At 39.9% G+C, this 17,994-nt stretch overlaps 1 long non-coding RNA gene across 2 annotated transcripts in view; it reads right to left on the bottom strand.

Moving 5' to 3' along the window:
* LOC109453347 (uncharacterized) overlaps window positions 1-17,994 on the bottom strand; it is a 72,566-nt gene that overhangs the window by 40,298 nt on the left and 14,274 nt on the right. Inside the window, exon 3 of one of the 2 annotated variants that reach the window (XR_002138267.3) lies at window positions 16,453-16,532. The exons of the other annotated variant lie outside the window; for it this stretch is intronic. This is a non-coding gene — a long non-coding RNA (uncharacterized LOC109453347). The remainder of the gene's footprint in view (window positions 1-16,452; window positions 16,533-17,994) is intronic. 2 annotated transcript variants of the gene reach the window in all.

Genomic DNA, 17,994 nt, shown 5'->3' on the forward strand with positions numbered 1-17,994 from the left:
TTTCTTAGGTGTTTAGTAGAATTCACCAGTGAGCCCATCTGCGTCTGGTGTTTTTGTTTTGGACCATTATTAATTTTGATTCAATTTATTTATTAATATAGGTTTATTCAGTCAATTTCTTCTTGTGTGAGTTTTGGCAGATTGTGTCTTTCAAGACATTTTATCCAGGTTATCAAATTTGTGGGTACAAAGTTGTCCATAGTATTCCTTTATTAACCTTTTAATTTTCATGGGATCTTGAGTGATGTACCCTTTTTCATTCTTAATATTGGTTATTGGTGTCCTCTCTCTTTTTTCTTTAGTTGGCCTGGTTAGAGGTTTATCAATTTTATTGACCTTCTCAGAAAACAAGCTTTTGATTATCTTGATTGTCTCTATTGATTTCCTGTTTTCAGTTTCATTAATTTCTGCTCTAATTCTTATTATTTCTTTTCTTCTGCTCAATTTGATTTTAATTTGTTCTTCTTTTTCTAATTTCCTGAGGTACATGCTTATATTTGGAGAATCTTAAAGAAATTGAAGGGGAAAAAAGGAAATTTAGAATTCGGAAGACAGAAAGCAAGGTGAATGAAAGGGTAAAAGCAAAAACCAAGAAATGTTTGTAATTTTATTTGTTTGTTCCAAGACATTACACCAGTAAGAAAACTGCAGAGCAGAGCTTGACCTTGCAACAGAAATCTCAGCCACTTAAAAGATGCCAACTCCAGTCTAGTTCTACCTGTCAGACCAATATGCATTATAACAAATTTGCAGGGCAGTAAAAGAATCTGGATAGTCCCTGAGTGTTCGGGGTAATGGAATTTAAGCTGCCTCCCAGCATTCACATCACTTCTCTGAAGCATGTTGGCTTGGTTACAAAAATCCATCAAGGTATCATTATTCCTGGACCAAAAATTTGAGACTTGACAAAGTAAAGATAGAAAAGTGAAGCTATCTCCAATAAGTGTGGAATTCTAAGACCATTCTTCTAAAAATGGAATTACAGAAGGAGCCAAAAATCCAAGGTAGCCTATACCACCATGCAGAGCAAACATATAGAAGAGAAGAACAAGTAAAAATGTGGGCAACAAAAGAAAAATATTATGTAAGAAAATCCAAATAAAGGGATAGAGTTCTTAGCTCACAGATAACTTATCTCCAAATAAACTTGCTATCATTCTCAAACAAACCCATATACATGTAGGAGTCTTCCAGTCATGTATAGACAACAACAAAAAATGTCATTTTAAGAAGAACTGGCCCTGCGAAAAACTGCTTTTGTCAGGAGAATAGATATATTTCCAATCTGCCACCTTATGTGTGGAAAGCCAATGTAACCAATAACATCTGAAAAGGCCAAAATCCTCTATGTGTCATGTTGGCATTATGCTAGTAGCAGATTAACCAAAACAAGAGGGGTGATTTTTTTTTTTAATTGAAACAACCGCATGCACAAAGATTTGCCTCCTGGTGTGCATTTTCAATACAATGGACTCATTTAGTTACAATTCCAGACAGTATCACTTCTTTAAAAATCATACCCAAGGAATTTGCTCTCTGGTCCTCCTATCTGTGCCTAGCTGTATGCTATCCATCCTTCATGACACTGTTTGAGCCCAGGAGCCCACAGTGAGAATCTCCTGTCTGAATTCCTAGGATACTAGCCATGTGTCTCTCATTTGGACTCAATTCCACAGAGCACTGCATGGGGCTTAACCATTCCCCAAGTCTGGGTGGTTTGTTTCCCCACCCAGATTCTAATGTCATGGAAAACTGACCTCTTCTGCTTTCTTATCCATCCCCTAGCACTGTGCTGAGCTCATAGTAGGTTCTCAAATCTCCCCCTTCGGTTCATTCACTCCATGCATCCTTCCCCTCCATAGCTCAGGATTAAATTTCCTTACAGCACTACCCATCATGACAGCCACATCTCCCCCTTCCTCTTTTACTTCAGTGCCTTCTCTTTCTGTTTTGCTTTAAGTAGACGGTGAACAGAAACTAAAAACAAGTCCAGATCAGTAAGTGAGCATTTTATGGAAAACAATGGCTCTCAACATTAGAATAAAGGTCAAGTCACCACTAAATTTTAATATACCACGGTGGTAACAGAGTTTATAAATTGGTGATAAACACAGGCTGGATCACTATAAACAACAAACAAATGCAGGGACAAGACTGAAGCATTTAAGGTGCTTTGGAACTAGGCTCTCAAAGCTTTCAACAGTACCATTTGTTCTGCTATTATGTGACATGTGGATTCTTAAAAACACATGCTTTGTCAAAAATTGTGATATTAAAATAGTTGTTTTAGTGGAAGGGGAAGGTGTTGAGGTTAGGATTAGGGAGTTTCAGACTTGATAACCAACAGTAGAAGGGTTTCATAGTTTTAAGTAAATGTTATCATAACCTAAAAAGTATATCTCCATTGATCAGAGTTGACAAAACAAACCCAAATGTTTCATTCCACATTCTCAGGAATTTCCCACTCTTCTCCATGTCCTTTGGCTTTTATTTTATGATTGTATTGCTTAAGCCCCCAATCTTAAACCAAAGAACAAAGGACTATCAGCCAAAGTGCAGAACAGCCCAGCAAGAAGACGAGCAGCAGCAGCTCCCCAAGCTTTGCACGGCCATAACTTTTCTCTTCCTCCTTGGGGTCCTAGTTTTTCAGTCACTCACTATAACCAAGAGCAGTTGCATAATGCAAAAATACACCTGAATTAATAGAACACCTCATATCTAATTCCCATTAGGAAAACTCCCAATGTAGGGGAAATGGTTTAACTCCAGCTTCAAACTTAAATTTGTGCTTTTCAATCACTGACTTCCTGTGGCCACATGTGTGATGTTTCTGCAAGGTCTACAGTCACAGAGACATAAACCATGCCCACTCCCAACCAGCCCCTCCAGATTCACTTTCCCCCATCAATGCAGGAAATTGGTTATTACACAGTTAACAAAACCAAAAGATCTGATATAAAAGGTCAGGTGCATTTCCTGAAGGTATAGGCACCCCATCCATAGCAAGAATGACTTTGGACGTGAGACTGAAGGGGTCTACGGCTATGCCTTCAAGAAAACTCTTCATGTCACATGGCTCATTGGGATAAGGTTTTTTAAAGGAGTGTCATCAACAGTGAAAACTAGCAGATTCCTGTGGAAGGGGAGAATAAAAACCTAGTAAAAAACAAGTCATCTGGTATATCTTCTACAGAATCCACCAAATCCATTCTAGATGCAGAGATGAAACGTCTTATTTCCATGTCATCAGTTAAGACCATCAGTCCCTTTCAGTACTAACATATAGATCTGAAGTTATTTGGAATTTTGACTAAAAAGCTCATACAGCAGATTTTCTGATGAACTCATTCTAAGTTATTCTGAGGACCTAGGAAAGTCAAACTTGGACAGTAAGTGCTCTACCTAGATGGTATAGTCCATTCTTACAACATTTCTAGGAAGATTTCAATAGCCCAACTTCACAGATGAGATAACCAAGCCTTTGGGAGGTTAACGTGCTCAAGAACATGTGCCTGGTAAACCTGGTGGAATCAGGATTCAAACCCAGGCCCTCTGATATAGATCCATGGGCTTAACGACTACCTGACACCGCTTCTCCAGTCTAAGCCACAAGGACGAAGGGTAGAAAGGATGATTGGTGATTTTTGGTGCCCATATCACATACCCTCAGCCCATCTCTGATTTCAGCCACAGTTTTGGCAGAAAGTTCCATGAATCATAGGCCAGTTTTCTGCTTTCCTGCTTCAGGAGCTCCGCTGAAAGTGCAGGAGCCCACTCAGCCCATGGTCAAGCCGGCTCAGAAATCCTCAACCAATGGGTGCATGGGAACCAAGGGAGAAATGCCTTGGCCTTCCAAAGAACAACCCCGGAGATATCCCCTATGTTTCTCAGAATACTAGCATAATCAAGCTCCCATTGCCCACAACAGCAACTATGATAACGCACCCTCATATTGGCTTCTTTTCCTTCTTGCCGTTGTCTTCCACTCCCACCCTCACCCTTCTTGGGTTCATTTCCCAAACAAACTACTTGCACCTGAGATATTCACTCAGGCCTGTTTTGGGGGTTCACCAAAATAAGATAGCTTATGACTCCCCAATGTATTATTCAGGGACTCTTAGATCACACGCAAAATTTCAATGATCTTATATTTCATTGGCCCTAAATGAAGTTCATCAAGAATACATTCTAGAAGGAGCGACTGTCACTGTAGGACAGTAAAGACACAGACATGGGACAGTTCCCCCGTGTTACCGTTTACCAGGGTGTGCACAGCTAGATCTGCGTTTCCACCTAGATTTACAGAGAAAAGTCCTGTTTATCTGGGAAGGCTCATTCTACTCACTAGTTTGTACAGAAGACTTGGCATAATTCTGTATTCAATTATTGACAGCTCCAATCCTTCATACTATTTATATGTGTTTGTGTCCAATGCAGACATGTCTTGAAGTACAATTGACAGGTTCTCTTCACCCAAGTAAAATTCTGTAAGGCCAACCCCTTTCTCATTATAAGACCCTATGGGCACACCTATGACCCTAGGGATGACAGTCCCTAGAAACCCCAGGCGGTATATTTAAAGAAGGAGTAGGGACAGGATGAGATGTGACGCAAAGTTCATTCAGTCCAACCCTATCTTTCCACAGATGGGAAAACTGAATTGTTCAGAGAGCTTTGGAGCTGGGCACCATGCTTTCCAGCCAATAAGAACTGGAAAGACAGCCTAGGCCTCCCCACACAGGGCTGCCTTCTCCATGGAAAGCCAATTGTTGACAAAATCCAGCCTAGAAAATGATTCATAGGCCTTGTCTCGAACTGCTCTAGAATCAATATGGTATACTACCTTTTACAAACATTATAGGCTCCCAGCCTGCCTGTGTGAATAGTAATGAAAAAGCCAGTCTCTCAGAAGCAGACCAGCCAGTCCGTGGTGGAGGCAACAGTTATGTAATAATCTCAGGTTGCAGAGTTTTAGAACTGATTCTGGTTGATAGCTGTCACTGTGAGGTGTCATTAATTTGGAGAAACTACATGTCTATCTAAGAACTGATAAATTGCTTATTTTTTTCTGTATTTCTCTAAATACTATATTTTTCAAGAGAGTAATAGCAATAATGTATTATGTGATGACTATGCTAAATGCTTTAAATGTGTTATACATTCCCTATGTCACAGGTACAATTCTCATCCTCTTCAATCCTTATAGGCGTACTATAAACTCAGAGTAATAACTTAACATTCAAGAAAAATAAGATCTACGAGTATGTTTACAATTCCCCACATAAATGAGACTAAACATTCATTTAGAGTCCTGTGACAGTAATGTTATTTTGGTTGAAGGCCTGTTTTCAGTTACTGATCATTATTAGAGAATGTTTGTTTGCTTTGATAAGTACACGTAACTTGAAATTTACCATCTTAACCAATTAACACTTAACCAGTAGTGTCAAGTATACTAACATTTTTGTGCAATCGGTTTCCAGAATTTTCTCATCTTGCAAAACTGAAACTCTGTACCCATTAAACAAAAACTCCCCATTTCCCTCTCTCCCAACCCCTAGCGATCAGCATTCTGTTTTCTGTTTCTATGACTCTGACTATTCTAGAAACTTCACACGAATGGGATCATACAGTATTTGTCTTTTTGTGACTGGCTTATTTCACTTAGCATAATGTCCTCAAGGTTTATCCATGTTGTAGATATGTCAAAATTTCCTTCCTTTTTAAGGCTGAATAATATTCCTTTGTGTAATCTATACCAAGTTTTGTTTATCAATTTATCTGTGGATGGACACTTGGGTTGCTTCCACATCTTGGCTACTGTGAGTAATGCTGCTATGACTATGGATGTACTAGCAAATTGCTTTTAATTAAAATAAATTGACTAAATTCTGTAGTGTCCCTTCCAACTTATCCTATTACATTCCTGTTCTCAAAAGCTAACCTCAGTCCCTCTTATTCAGTTATCCATAGTCAGAATAAGCTTTATTAACTTATTGGTCAAATAGTCATGACGAGGTATAGCCATTCATCTCACACCACAGATGAAAACGTAATCTGTCTAGGAGGATATAGGCTCACAGAGGGCTGGACTTGCAAAACTCATTTTATGAAACTGTGGCAAAGTTCTTTAGGGAGATAACATAAGCATAGTGATTATGAGTGTGGGTCTAGAATCAGAATCCCAGCTCCAGCACTTACCAGCTGTGTGACATTGAGAAAGTTATGTAACCTCTTTAAAACAGGGGCAGTGATAATAATAGTACTTACATCTTAGTGTCACAGTGAGGAACAAATGAAATAATCCATATAAAGAATTCAGCATAGTATCTAGCATACAGTAAGAACTTCATAGATGTCAGCCTTTATGCTGTGCTTATAAGTCACTGGTTCCAACCTGCTCAATTGCAGATGAGGCCCTTGAAGTACTTGAAGTAGCTCACACTGTTGCCTTTATAGCCACGGAGTTCTGGACAGATGAGCAAGGACCCTTCGTCTGACATGAAAACCATAGTGATCAACTATTCACTATCTTTTTAATCACAAAAGTTGGGTTTGTTTCAAAATTTTGATTAGAAAAATTACAGGCTTAAAAAAATAAAAGAAACAGGAACTAAAAACTTTATAAAATCTGAGCAAAACTAAATAAACATCACAGACACGTTTCTATAGAGAAAATCCTTGACCTTATGCATCTTAACTCTTGCTTAAAACATGTTTGGTTTTCTTTTGCTTTTGTATCACAACATGGATCATCACAGCCACCAGGCAAAGATGACCACATTTTAAATAATGATCCATGCTTTTGCTTGGCCTTTTCACACACTATACCACGTTTCTCTCCCCTCAGCATTTCTGCCCTTGCAATTCTGATTTACCTAGAGTTTAACACATGTGGCGGTTCACTGGACAACAGTCCAAGGCTTCAGGGGAGCTAGGGGGTCACATTAGGATAGAATCCAGAACTTTCAGCCTGCCTGCTGAGCTCTTTGCCTCAATTATCTCTCTGCTGAGCAACTCCCAGTCCGAGAGGAGCCTCTTGTCTCAGGTGTAGTCTATACGTCCCTGGATCATAACACTTTTCAAGTACCTGCTGTGCATCCTCCAGCAGTCTTCAACAATTTAGGGAACTTACATAGCCTTCCTTCTTTAATCAGATTTACATTTCACAATATTCGGGGTTCACAATGCAAAGCAACATTAAAGATTTCTTTCTTTCTCAGGCCACCCAGCTTTCCTCCTGTTCACGACTGATACTCTCAGCCTAAGAACCATCCAGCACCTGAGTGGTTAGCACACTGGGAGCTGTGTTATAAAATCGTGGCTGCCTGGATGTCACCCCAGACCCTCTGAAACTGAACTTCTGAGGATGGAGCACAAGGTTCAGCAGTTCTCAGGAGTTTGACAGCTGACTATGCTGGACAGTGAGGGCGACAGCTTCTGCTCTAACCAACAGCATCCGGCACTGCGCTTCACGTGCAAAAATTCCTTCATTAGCTCACCTAGAGATCAAACCTGCAAAGTCATTTCTATCTGGGGCTATTGCCTGCCTGATCCCTCATTCTAGCCAACATTACACCCTGCACATCGTATCTGGCTGCACTGTTTCCGTCGGTCTGTAGTGACTCTATGCCGACACAATTCAACTTGACTGCAGAGTCAGCAAAGTGGGAAAGAACCATGTACAGTCATGCCTCTACGGGAGAGCTCGGCGGCTACCCGCAGGGCTCCCTGTGAGCAGCAGGACGAGTACACATGAAGTGGTCAAGACCCAAAAAGCAGGCAGACCACTGAAATGGACATCGTTTTAAAAAGATGAAGGAGGCAGACCACTGAAGATATTCAACATCAGGGCTGAAAGGAGACAAACATACAGGAGGGCCATCCCAGTACAATCAGAGAGGCAGGCAAAATCCAGGGCGGAGGCTGAATGTAGAAGCAAGGTGGAGAAGCAAAGGGGCACAGTGGGTACACAACTGGGCTCTGGTAATAAACGCCTGGATTGAACCCTGGCTCTGATCCATGATTAGTTGAAAAAAAAAAAAAAAATTCTAAGTCTGTTTTCTCACCTGCCAAATGCAAATAGTATGATCTTTCTTGTAAGGTTGCTAAATAAGACAGTGAGTGTAAGTACCAGCACAGTAGTTAGTATGCAATTAAATGGTAGCAATGTTATTTTAAGAAAAGGAGGCAGTTCCTGGAACCCAAGACAGAGGTTTAGTCAAAAGTAAGTAAGGCAAAAGGCCACTTGCAGCCTGAGCAGGCCCTGCAGTAGAGCTAAGAAGCCAGGCCACTATGAAGGTAGCAGACTAGAACCCTTGGTTCTAGTTTTTTTGTAAAAACAGGTTGGCTCCAGAGTTTTGGGCAAACTGGGCAGTTGTGGCCTTAGTTGCAAATGTTAGAGGCCTGGAGGCGAAGGGAGCCAAGCCCACCATTCCAATGATTGGCTTGGCACAAGTTCAAAGCCAAGATCACTCCCTGGGACTCCTAGAGGCCAATTTCCTTCCAATCCACAGGTCCTTCCCATCCTTCCCAGTGTGGCCCTTATGTTCAGGAATTACTTTTTCCTTTTTCCTTTTTTTTTTTTTTTTTAAATAACTCCTAGTGTTTTCTTTCTCCAGGATCTCATCTTGGCCCAACCAGTGGCCTCCCTCCTTTCCTCCAGCTCTCTAGTTAGCTTAGTTTCTCTAGCATTTCCCCCATTTTGCTCAGTCTTCCCTCCAGCCTTCATTCTAGGCCCTTTAAAGAGGCCCACGGAGTCCCCAGAGACCAAAAGAAGGCTTTCTTCCCTACCCTTTCTCCCCCACCCCACCCGGTCCCACCCCCTGCCCACCCCCAACCAGCCAGGGTCTTATTAGCCTCCAACTTCATCCTATAAAGCCTTCATTTAGGAATTCTCATGCATATTTTCATGTTAATAACACCCACCATCTTCCCTGGAAAGTTCCCATTAGCTTTTTGTTAAGCACTCAAAATACAGTAAGACTTCACATCAATGTCCTAACACAGAAAGCTCTGTCCTGCGAGCTCTTCAGTTCACTGTCATTAGGGGGAAGGGAAGCCCTCGACCATACTGTGAAAACCAAATCAAATCAGGAAGTGGATAAATGGGGGCATTTTTCTAAATGTGTTTGTTTCTAACCGTCCCTCCTCTTCCCTACAACAAACCCCCTCCCTCACCCAGTCTTGTGAAGCTGATAAACCCATCTGATTAGACCAACACTCTGGGGAAATTCTGCTGCTGCTTCTCATTTCAGCAGAGAGATATCTGAAGTCGGTTCCCAGCACAGACCAATAGAGCTGTTCTCTTTTAGGGCAAAGCTTGAATGTTAACCCTGTCCAGCCATTTCACAAATTCAGTTATATGTCAGTTATAGATCTGTGATAAGGGGGGCCAAGAAAGAGGGCCCCCATGGAGCCAGCCAAAGGCATCAGTGTGGCTGAAGAGCAACAGGCCCAGTAGTGGAAGGCCAAGAAGTAATTACCCATCTGGCAGAAAGTATTCCTATTTGTGCCTGCAGGGTTCTGTCTTCTGCTTATTTCCTGCACTCATGCAGAAGAACCGCGGGGGAAAAAATTGAATAATGGCACTGTGGTCAGCTGCAGTCTTGGGTTAGCCAGTATTGGAAGAACATTCCCATTTTATAAAGATACCAACTCTTAGAATATTTTCAGAGCTGGAAGAAACCTTAGGAATAATCTCTCTAACAGCTTCATTTTAGAGACGAAAAAACTGAGATATTGAGAAGTAAATGGATCCAGCAAAAATCATCAGAGCAGAACAGGAACCAGCTTCTCTCCTCCTGTACTCTATTCACTATTCCATAAATATCTTCACCTTGGCTATTTACAAAATGCATTTTTTTAATGTAAATGTATGACAGGGACTGAAAGGAAACATATGAGTGGATTTTTTATCTTTGAAAAGTATTTGTAATGCCACAATCTTTTAAGAAGTAATATAGATACCTGAATTGTTCTTAGAGAAAAGGAAAGTTCTAAGGATCAAAGAAGAGATTTGGTTGAAGGGAAGAAGAAAAAAGAGCCAGGTGGGATGGAGAAAACCAAGATGGGAAGTTTAAACAGTATTGAGATTGAATACGGGATCAAGGAGGGGGAAAAAGAGGCTGAAAAAGGATATCCATGGAAGAAGGATATGAGAAATCAGAGGAGAAGAAACACCCCAGAAAATCCTGAGAAAATACTTTTAATGGTAAAGTGTGAAAATTCTTAATGTTAGAAATTTAAAATACTGTAAGTAATGGAAAAGGACAATGAGGAAATGACTTCTGTTAAGCAGATGATTTACATAATTTCTCATTCAATTCTCACAAAAATATCCCATGAGAGGTTATCATTACACCCATTTTATGTATGAGAAACTGTGTTTCAGAGAAGTCAACTTGCGTACTGTCATAAAACTAAAATGTACTAAAACCAAGATTCTATTCAGGATTGACACCAAAATCCATCTAACAATCTAGGTCATGGCTTCCTTTCCACTGGGCACAGTCACATAAGCTATGGTAGACAGGTAAAACGTTTCCTTTTAGCTACATTTAAAAAATAGCATTGACATGTTATATTAATGCATCTAACATCACAAGCTGCACGTGCTCTATTCTACATACTTTTACTTTAGGCCAGAAGAATTACCTCCAAGAATTACAGGAACTTGCACTTGGGTTTTAGGCCAATCACAAAGTGATCGATGTGGCAGATCCTTTAATTTGCCCAAGTGATAAAAAGAAGATTGTATCAAGGATTCAACTCTCCATTTTGAAATAAGACAATGTGAGTCCTCACCTAGAAACCATATTTGTTTTTCTACCTCATTTCAATTCAGATTAGTTTTCAGAAATTCTAGTACATATTCAGTTTCAATTCCGTCATTCTTATATATTTGTTAATTAAAGTTTAATCATGTTTTCATTATAATTTTGCTCTAAAAATTCTAATAGTTGCTTTACTAAAATATATCACTAGATAGTTATATGTTGGGGAAATGCCAAAGAATAGATTAAAAGTTCAGGTTCCCTTGCTGGTGTATTCTATTCCAAGGAAATTTGTTGGACATCTGATAATAACTTCTTTAGGAGGTCCATTTTGCTTTCTTTTATGATTACAACAGAGCTGGAAATTTAATTTTTATTATCTCTTATAAAGTTTATTCCATTGTTCTATAGATCACTTCCTAATCCTCCGTCTCCCCCCCAAAAGAAATGTAATATCAAAATAACTGAACTGATGCCATTTTTAAAGTCCTAACATGAGAAAATAATTTTAACAGTTATCAAAAGTTGATTTGAATAGATTTTAACAGATTTTGTGGATTTCAGCAAATTGGTTATGATTTCGAATAACAGTAGAAAAGATGGGGAAGGAAACGGAAAGGATCAGAAGAACATCAATAAGAAAGAAGTTTCCTCTGAAAGACAATTTTTTGTTAAAATTTTTAACCCAGGATTGAATTCACTTTTTATTTTCACATTGTATTATAAACAACACGTTTTGAGCTATTATTTTTAGATGTTTTTAATTTGTCTAGTCTAATATACAACCTAAGAAAATTCCACTTAGGGTGTGACAATGCTTAAAAACAAAACAAAACAAAACCTTTTTCCTGTTCTGTTTAATGTGGGTGGATCAAAGAATGTCCACGCAGATAAGAGAGCTTCAGATATTGGGCAGTCCTAGTTACCGAGAATGAAAAAAAAACACGGTTCTTACAGTCATGGCTGTAAATAGTTTCTTGCCCAAAAAGGCAAGAGAATTTTCCAAACAACTGTTGGTAAATGTTCAATTCAGTTTGCTACATTTCACATCTTCTCAGTCTTCAAGGCTACAAATTTGAAACATATTTGGGTAGGAAGGTTTTGAAACTCAAGTTCCATTTATTCTTGGCCAAGCCTAGCAGTCTGGTGCCTGGGATGGGGACAGGGAGGGGGTCAAACTGTTGAAATAGCTTCTGATGATTTCAGCATCACTTAAGCTCCCCAGAGAAGAAGTTTAAAAAAAAAAAATTAAGTATGGGTCTAAAATATAACAAAAAGAGGTGATTTCATTTGTTTTGTTCTGATTTGTGTTTCAGCAGCCAATGTCCAAGGTGTTCTGATTCTGTAGTTTGAGTCCCACCTTTCTTCTTGTGTAAAATCTTTGGTTGGTTGGTTGGTTGATTGGTTAGTTTTGTTTTTATCTGAGCACATTGCTGCTTTGAAAGAAATTTAGTAAGGGTGAAAGAAAGAAGAGATTTTGAGTTATCTATTAGTTATCTATTGCTATATAACAAACTACTCCCAAAAATTTCCAGCTTTAAGTAATAAGCATGTATTATCATCTCACACAATTTCTGAGGGTGAGGAATCCAGAAACAGCTTACCTGGGGGTTCTTGCTCAGACTTTCTCATAAAGTCACAGTCCATCTGTTGACCAGGGCTGCAGTTCCCTCAAGGCTCAGGATATACTGAAAGGACACTCACGTGGTTGGGGACAGGCCTCAGGTCCTTGCTGCATATTGGCTAGAAACTTCACATCTTTACCATGTGAAGCCTCCATAAAGCTGCTTACAATAGGCCTTGCTTCCCCCAGAGTAAGTGATGGTGGAGGAGAGGGAGAGAGAAACAGAGAGAGAGAGAGACAGGGGAGGGGAGAGAGGAAAAGGGATGGAGAGAGAGAGAGAGAGAGAGAGAGAGAGAGAGAGAGAGAGATCATGCCCAAGTTGAAAGTCAGTCTTTTTATAACCTAATCTTCAAAGTGACATTCTGTCACTTCTGCTGTATCTTATTAGTCACACAGACCACACCGACACATGCAAATATGAATACCAGGAGATGGAATTGTTGGGGGCCATCTTGGAGGCTGGCTACCATAGAAGGCAACTAACAATACCAGATATAGACCCCTTAACTTATATTTTATATACCATTATTGAGACTTCACAAAGCCACAGTACCTGGGACACTCGATAAATATTGAATGAGTAGATTGAGAAATGAATGCTTCAAACTATCAGGCCATGCTACTATCTTCCAGCCAACAATTAGTAGCATTTTATTAGGATTTCAGCACTTATTTCTGCAATTAATTGAATATTTTATGGGACTGATTTTCAAGTGATGCTCCAAAGGTTTCCAGGTGAAGCCCCTAGAAGGTACTTCCTCAACTCTTCTTGGGTCAATCAGAACAACTCCCCTGACATCTATTTTTACATGATGGGCTTCCTTTGAAAAACAGTTATTTTGCTAAAAAATAAAGGTTTGAAACTCATCCTTTTTATTGCATTTTCCATAGGTTATTTTATACAAAAATAATAGAAAATGGAAGAATGAAAGTGTGGATAGTGCCAAAAAGTATTAGTCTCTAGATGTAGCACAAGGAGAGAAATAGAAATCCTCAGGGAAGCCAAAAGCAGTAAACCCTTACTGTCAATTCAGACATTGGGTTCAAGATGGTTGACTTTGGATTCAATTATACAAAATGTACACTCACACACAAACAACAAGAAAAAATATGTAAAAAATCTAGAAATATGTAATTCAAGATTGTGTCTTAAAGGAAAGGTAAAATAAAAAATTTACTATATTTTTTTCTAGCTCTTGAGGAATGAGGACCTCCTCAAAACATATGAGTCTATCTTTTGGATTTTGTGTCTGATTTTCCTATTAGTTTTTGGGTACAAAACATAGAGAAGTAAAATATTGCCTGCCTTCATGCACCTAAATTTATCTTGATTTATCACCCCATATATAAAATTCACCACAATTCAATGGCTAACCAGATTCTAGCCAAACACTGAAAGTATTTCTGGGGGCCCTTAAAAGTCACTGGGCCCTTCTCACCTTAAGCCAAACAGAGTACTTGAATTGCTATCAAAGTAGCCCTTCTTCACCCAAGTTCTCAAAACGCATAAATCTCTCAAGTAGCCATGAAATTGTGAAGGAAAGAGAAATTTGTGCTAGCTTGCTAAGCGAGAACACATTCATATAACTTTTATTATAGCATATTATTATAATTGCTATGTTTTATTATTAGTTATTGCTGTTAGTCTCTTATTGTGCCTAATTTGTAAATTAAACTTTACCATAGATATGTATGTATAGGAAAAAACATAGTAAATATAGGGTTCAGTACTATCTGTAGTTTCAGGCATCCACTGGGAGTTTGGGAACGTATTCCCCCAGGATAAGGGGCACTGCTGTATTTGCAGCCCTAGTAAACTAATACAGTGCACTAGTCTCTGACTACTCTAATCCGGTGCCCCAATGCCTCCAGGTAAATTAACTCCTGTACCATCCTGAGTCAACCACTAAAAGTCTCCATGCTTTCTGTTGTCCTCAGCAGGGCTCATAGGTTGGCACCTGCCTTACAGACAAGTTTCATTTTGCTGGTTTATTTATTTATTTTTATTTTATTTTGGCTCCACGTGTAAAAGTGGGAGATTTCCCCTTAAAACCTGGATGCCCAGCTTCTCTTGCAAAATCAGAAAACCTGGTAGCAAGCTCAGACTCAGTAGGAGTCTAAGCCTCCTTTCTGCACATTATGTTACCTGTCTTGAATTGTAGTTATGTTTACTCCTGCTTTTCCCTCTTACAACCTTAAGTCTCACTCATCTATTCATCCCCTACCACAGTGGTTCTCAAACCTCAGCAGGCATAAGAATCACTTAGAAAGCTTGCTGAAACCCACCTCCCTGGGCCCCACCCCAGAGTTTCTCATTCAGCAGGTCTGGGGTGAGGCCAGTGATTTGCATTTCTAGGATTTCCCAGGTGGTGTTGCAGCTGCTGGTCCCAGGACCACACTTTTGAGAACAACTGCCTTACAACACGGTGTGGGACCTTGCACTTAGCACATGCTCAGTCAGTTGTTGGATTATCGTTGTTATTGCCGAGAAATTGATAGCACACAAATGCCTTTTGCAAATTTCACTTTCACCACTCACGAGGGCTTTGTACAAGTTACTTAATCTCCTTGCACATCTATATCCTTGCCTGCATAATGAGAAAAATAATAGAATCAGTGCACTTCAAATGGCTGTTATCACTCTTAAATGAGATAATACATGTAAAATACTGCATCTGAAGTGCTCAGCAAATATTGGCTGTTATTATTATTTATTAATTCTCTCCTTTCCTAGTCTGTGCATTTGAAGCCAGAGTCTTCCTTTCATTAGGTAGCCACCCTACCTCAGGACCCTCCCCAATACCTAAAGCTATGCCTCACACATAATAGGTACTGAATAAATATTTCCTGAATGAATAAATAAGGAAACAAACTAAAACACATTCGAATTGTATGGGTCAAACACGTCAAACAGGACTTCCAATCTCAGTCAACACTTTTATAGAGACCTTTTAATTACAACACAAAGCTGAATTAAAATGGGTATTCTACATTAGAGTATAAACTCAGGGATGATTCGTAAATCTAATAATTCTCTGAAGAGGTATTAACAGCTAGCCTTTAGGCACACTTTCTCAGTGCCAGGCACTGTTCTCTGTCCTCTGTGTGTATTCACCCATTGAATGAGGCCTAGGGTAATGTTAAAACTTGGGTCAATAGATCAGTTAGAAATTACATTTGGCTACTCATGACAGAAAACCCCCAAATAGTGACCTAAACACGCAAAGGTATTTTCTTTCATAATATATATAAAATATATTATACATTACTATATATGTAATACATTATACATTACCATATATATATATATAATGTGTATATATATATATAGATAGAGAGAGAGAGAGAGAGAGAGAGAGAGAGAGAGAGAGAGAGAGAGAGCAGGGACTGAGGCACCTTCCATCTTTCCGCTCCACATCTCAGCACATGGCTCTCTTCAAGGTCACCTCAGCCTAGGATGGCTAATGGGGGCACTAGCCTCATACCATCTTTATAGCCAGCAGGTAGACAGGAAGGACTAAGGGCAAAAGTGTCTCCCTTTCTTTTAAGAAGCCTTCCTGGAAGTACCACAGAATACTCTGCCCAAGTTCAGTCAGCCAAAGCCTGGCCACACAGCCACATCTATCTCAAAGGAAAGGGGATCTTTGAGCTGAGCACATCACTGCACCAGGAAAGCAGTCTTCTTACTAAGGAGAGAGCCTGTGTAGTCTGGGGAATTAAACATGTCTACACCAGCTAGTGTGTCTGTCTGTCTGTCTGTCTGTCTGTCTCTCTCTCTCTCTCTCCCATCGAACAACAAATCTCATATTTGGAACACGTTTCAATATTTGTTAAGAAAGCCACTGTGAGTGTAGCTTTCACTCACACATTTTTGATGAGGCATAACATGAAACAACCATATCTCAGCCTTGGGGAAAGCAGCTGGCCCGGCAGCAGGGCTGCGTGTATGTGGAGTGTAAATTTGGATCACACACACATTGTGGTGATGCTGGCAGTTGGGATAAAAATAAGTATCTCCCAACACCCTCTGCATTGTGATTATAGTATACAAACCTTGAGCACAAGGGTGGTGAAAGCAAACAGCTGGAGAATAAATATACTGTTACACCTTCTTCAAGGGAAGCTGATGGGATCTGAAAAAACGGGACACATCATTTAGCAGGAATCTCTCTCTCTCTCTCTCCCCCTCCCTCTCCCCTGTCTCTCTCTCTCCTCCCTCTCCCCTCCTCTCTCTCTCTCTCCTCTCTCTCTCTCTCTCTCTCTCTGTCCCTTTCCCTCTCCCTCCCTCTCTCTTTACCCCCTCCCCCTTCCTGCTATCTAAGATGTGCCAAGACTGACATTTTACTTAACTTTTGCAAACTAAATTGTAAAGCGCCTATATGCAAACCTCCAAAGAGAGCTTCCTACATTGAAACACTCCAAGCAATCAGCTAACCTGGATTTGCAGTTCCTCCCTGGTTGGAGCCTTGCAAGACAGACAAAAACTCCTTTATAAAGAAGCTCTGAAAGAACTGAACTCCGAAACGATAGGGTCTCTGTGTTCTTTGTGTAGGTAGGCAATTTCCCAGCAAGGTTTCGGGTTTTTCAGTTAGCTTTTGTAATTACAATAAAAGAGAGATAGTAACCTTTATAGTGAGTGGCAGCAGCACCCTAACTCTAAGCTGTGTGAAAACAGATCACGTTACCTGGAGCCTCACATTGCAGCTGGGGGTTATTGTGCAAAATTGGGTTCTGTTGTAGGCATCCAAGTAGCCTTTCTTTATCCAGGCAGGTCATTGCACCTGTGCGAAGCTGGGGTTTTTTGGTTTTTTTTTCATTAAGGGAAACACTCCCCTTCCTCCCAATTCACTTGATACTTAAAGTCACTGCTAAGTGGATTTGTGAGGAGAGCTATGGGGGGACAGGCTGGGAAGGAAGAAATCTTGCAGGGTGCATAAGAAAGTGTCCACAGGCTAAGCAAACTACTGAGTGAGCCACCTCATGGGCGAAAATGTTCTGCGATTCCTTTGGGTGCTGTGTGTGACTAACTAAAGCAGATGGTAAGGTAACTCCTGAGTTTGACTACATTGATCAAGCCACCTGACCAAAAAAAGTATTTGGAATCTGCTGGTTAACACCTGGGCTTTCCTGTGATGAGAATGCATGCTATTAAATTAAGAACTCTTTCCAGCTCTGAAGACTTCCTTTTTCAACTTGGTTCATCAAACATAAGTATTGCATACAATTATATCCTATCCAATAGATACCCATATTAAAAATCACTTTCTAATAAAAAAAACAGTCCTTCAATTTGAACTCCTGCTGGTAGAAGAATTTCAAGGGCATGGTTCTGATCTACCACTGCTAATTGACCTTCACTTCACAATGGAGGGGTTGGATCTGTGTAGAAGAGGCAGTGGATCGTAGAAACTCAGTGCCAGTAAAGGCTGCTCAGTTGACATAAGATCTAGAAAATGTGAGTGAGAAACGTAATAGTTCAATCAACAGCAATTTATTGAGTGCCAGCTGTATACCACTGTAAGACACTGTTCTAGTGTGAGATATTTTTCTAATATGAGATACTTTTCTAGGAACTAAACAGACCAGATTCCTGCT

Source organism: Rhinolophus sinicus, chromosome 3, assembly GCF_057876585.1.
Source record: "Rhinolophus sinicus isolate RSI-liver-muscle chromosome 3, RSI-T2T, whole genome shotgun sequence".
Lineage (NCBI taxonomy): Eukaryota > Metazoa > Chordata > Mammalia > Chiroptera > Rhinolophidae > Rhinolophus > Rhinolophus sinicus.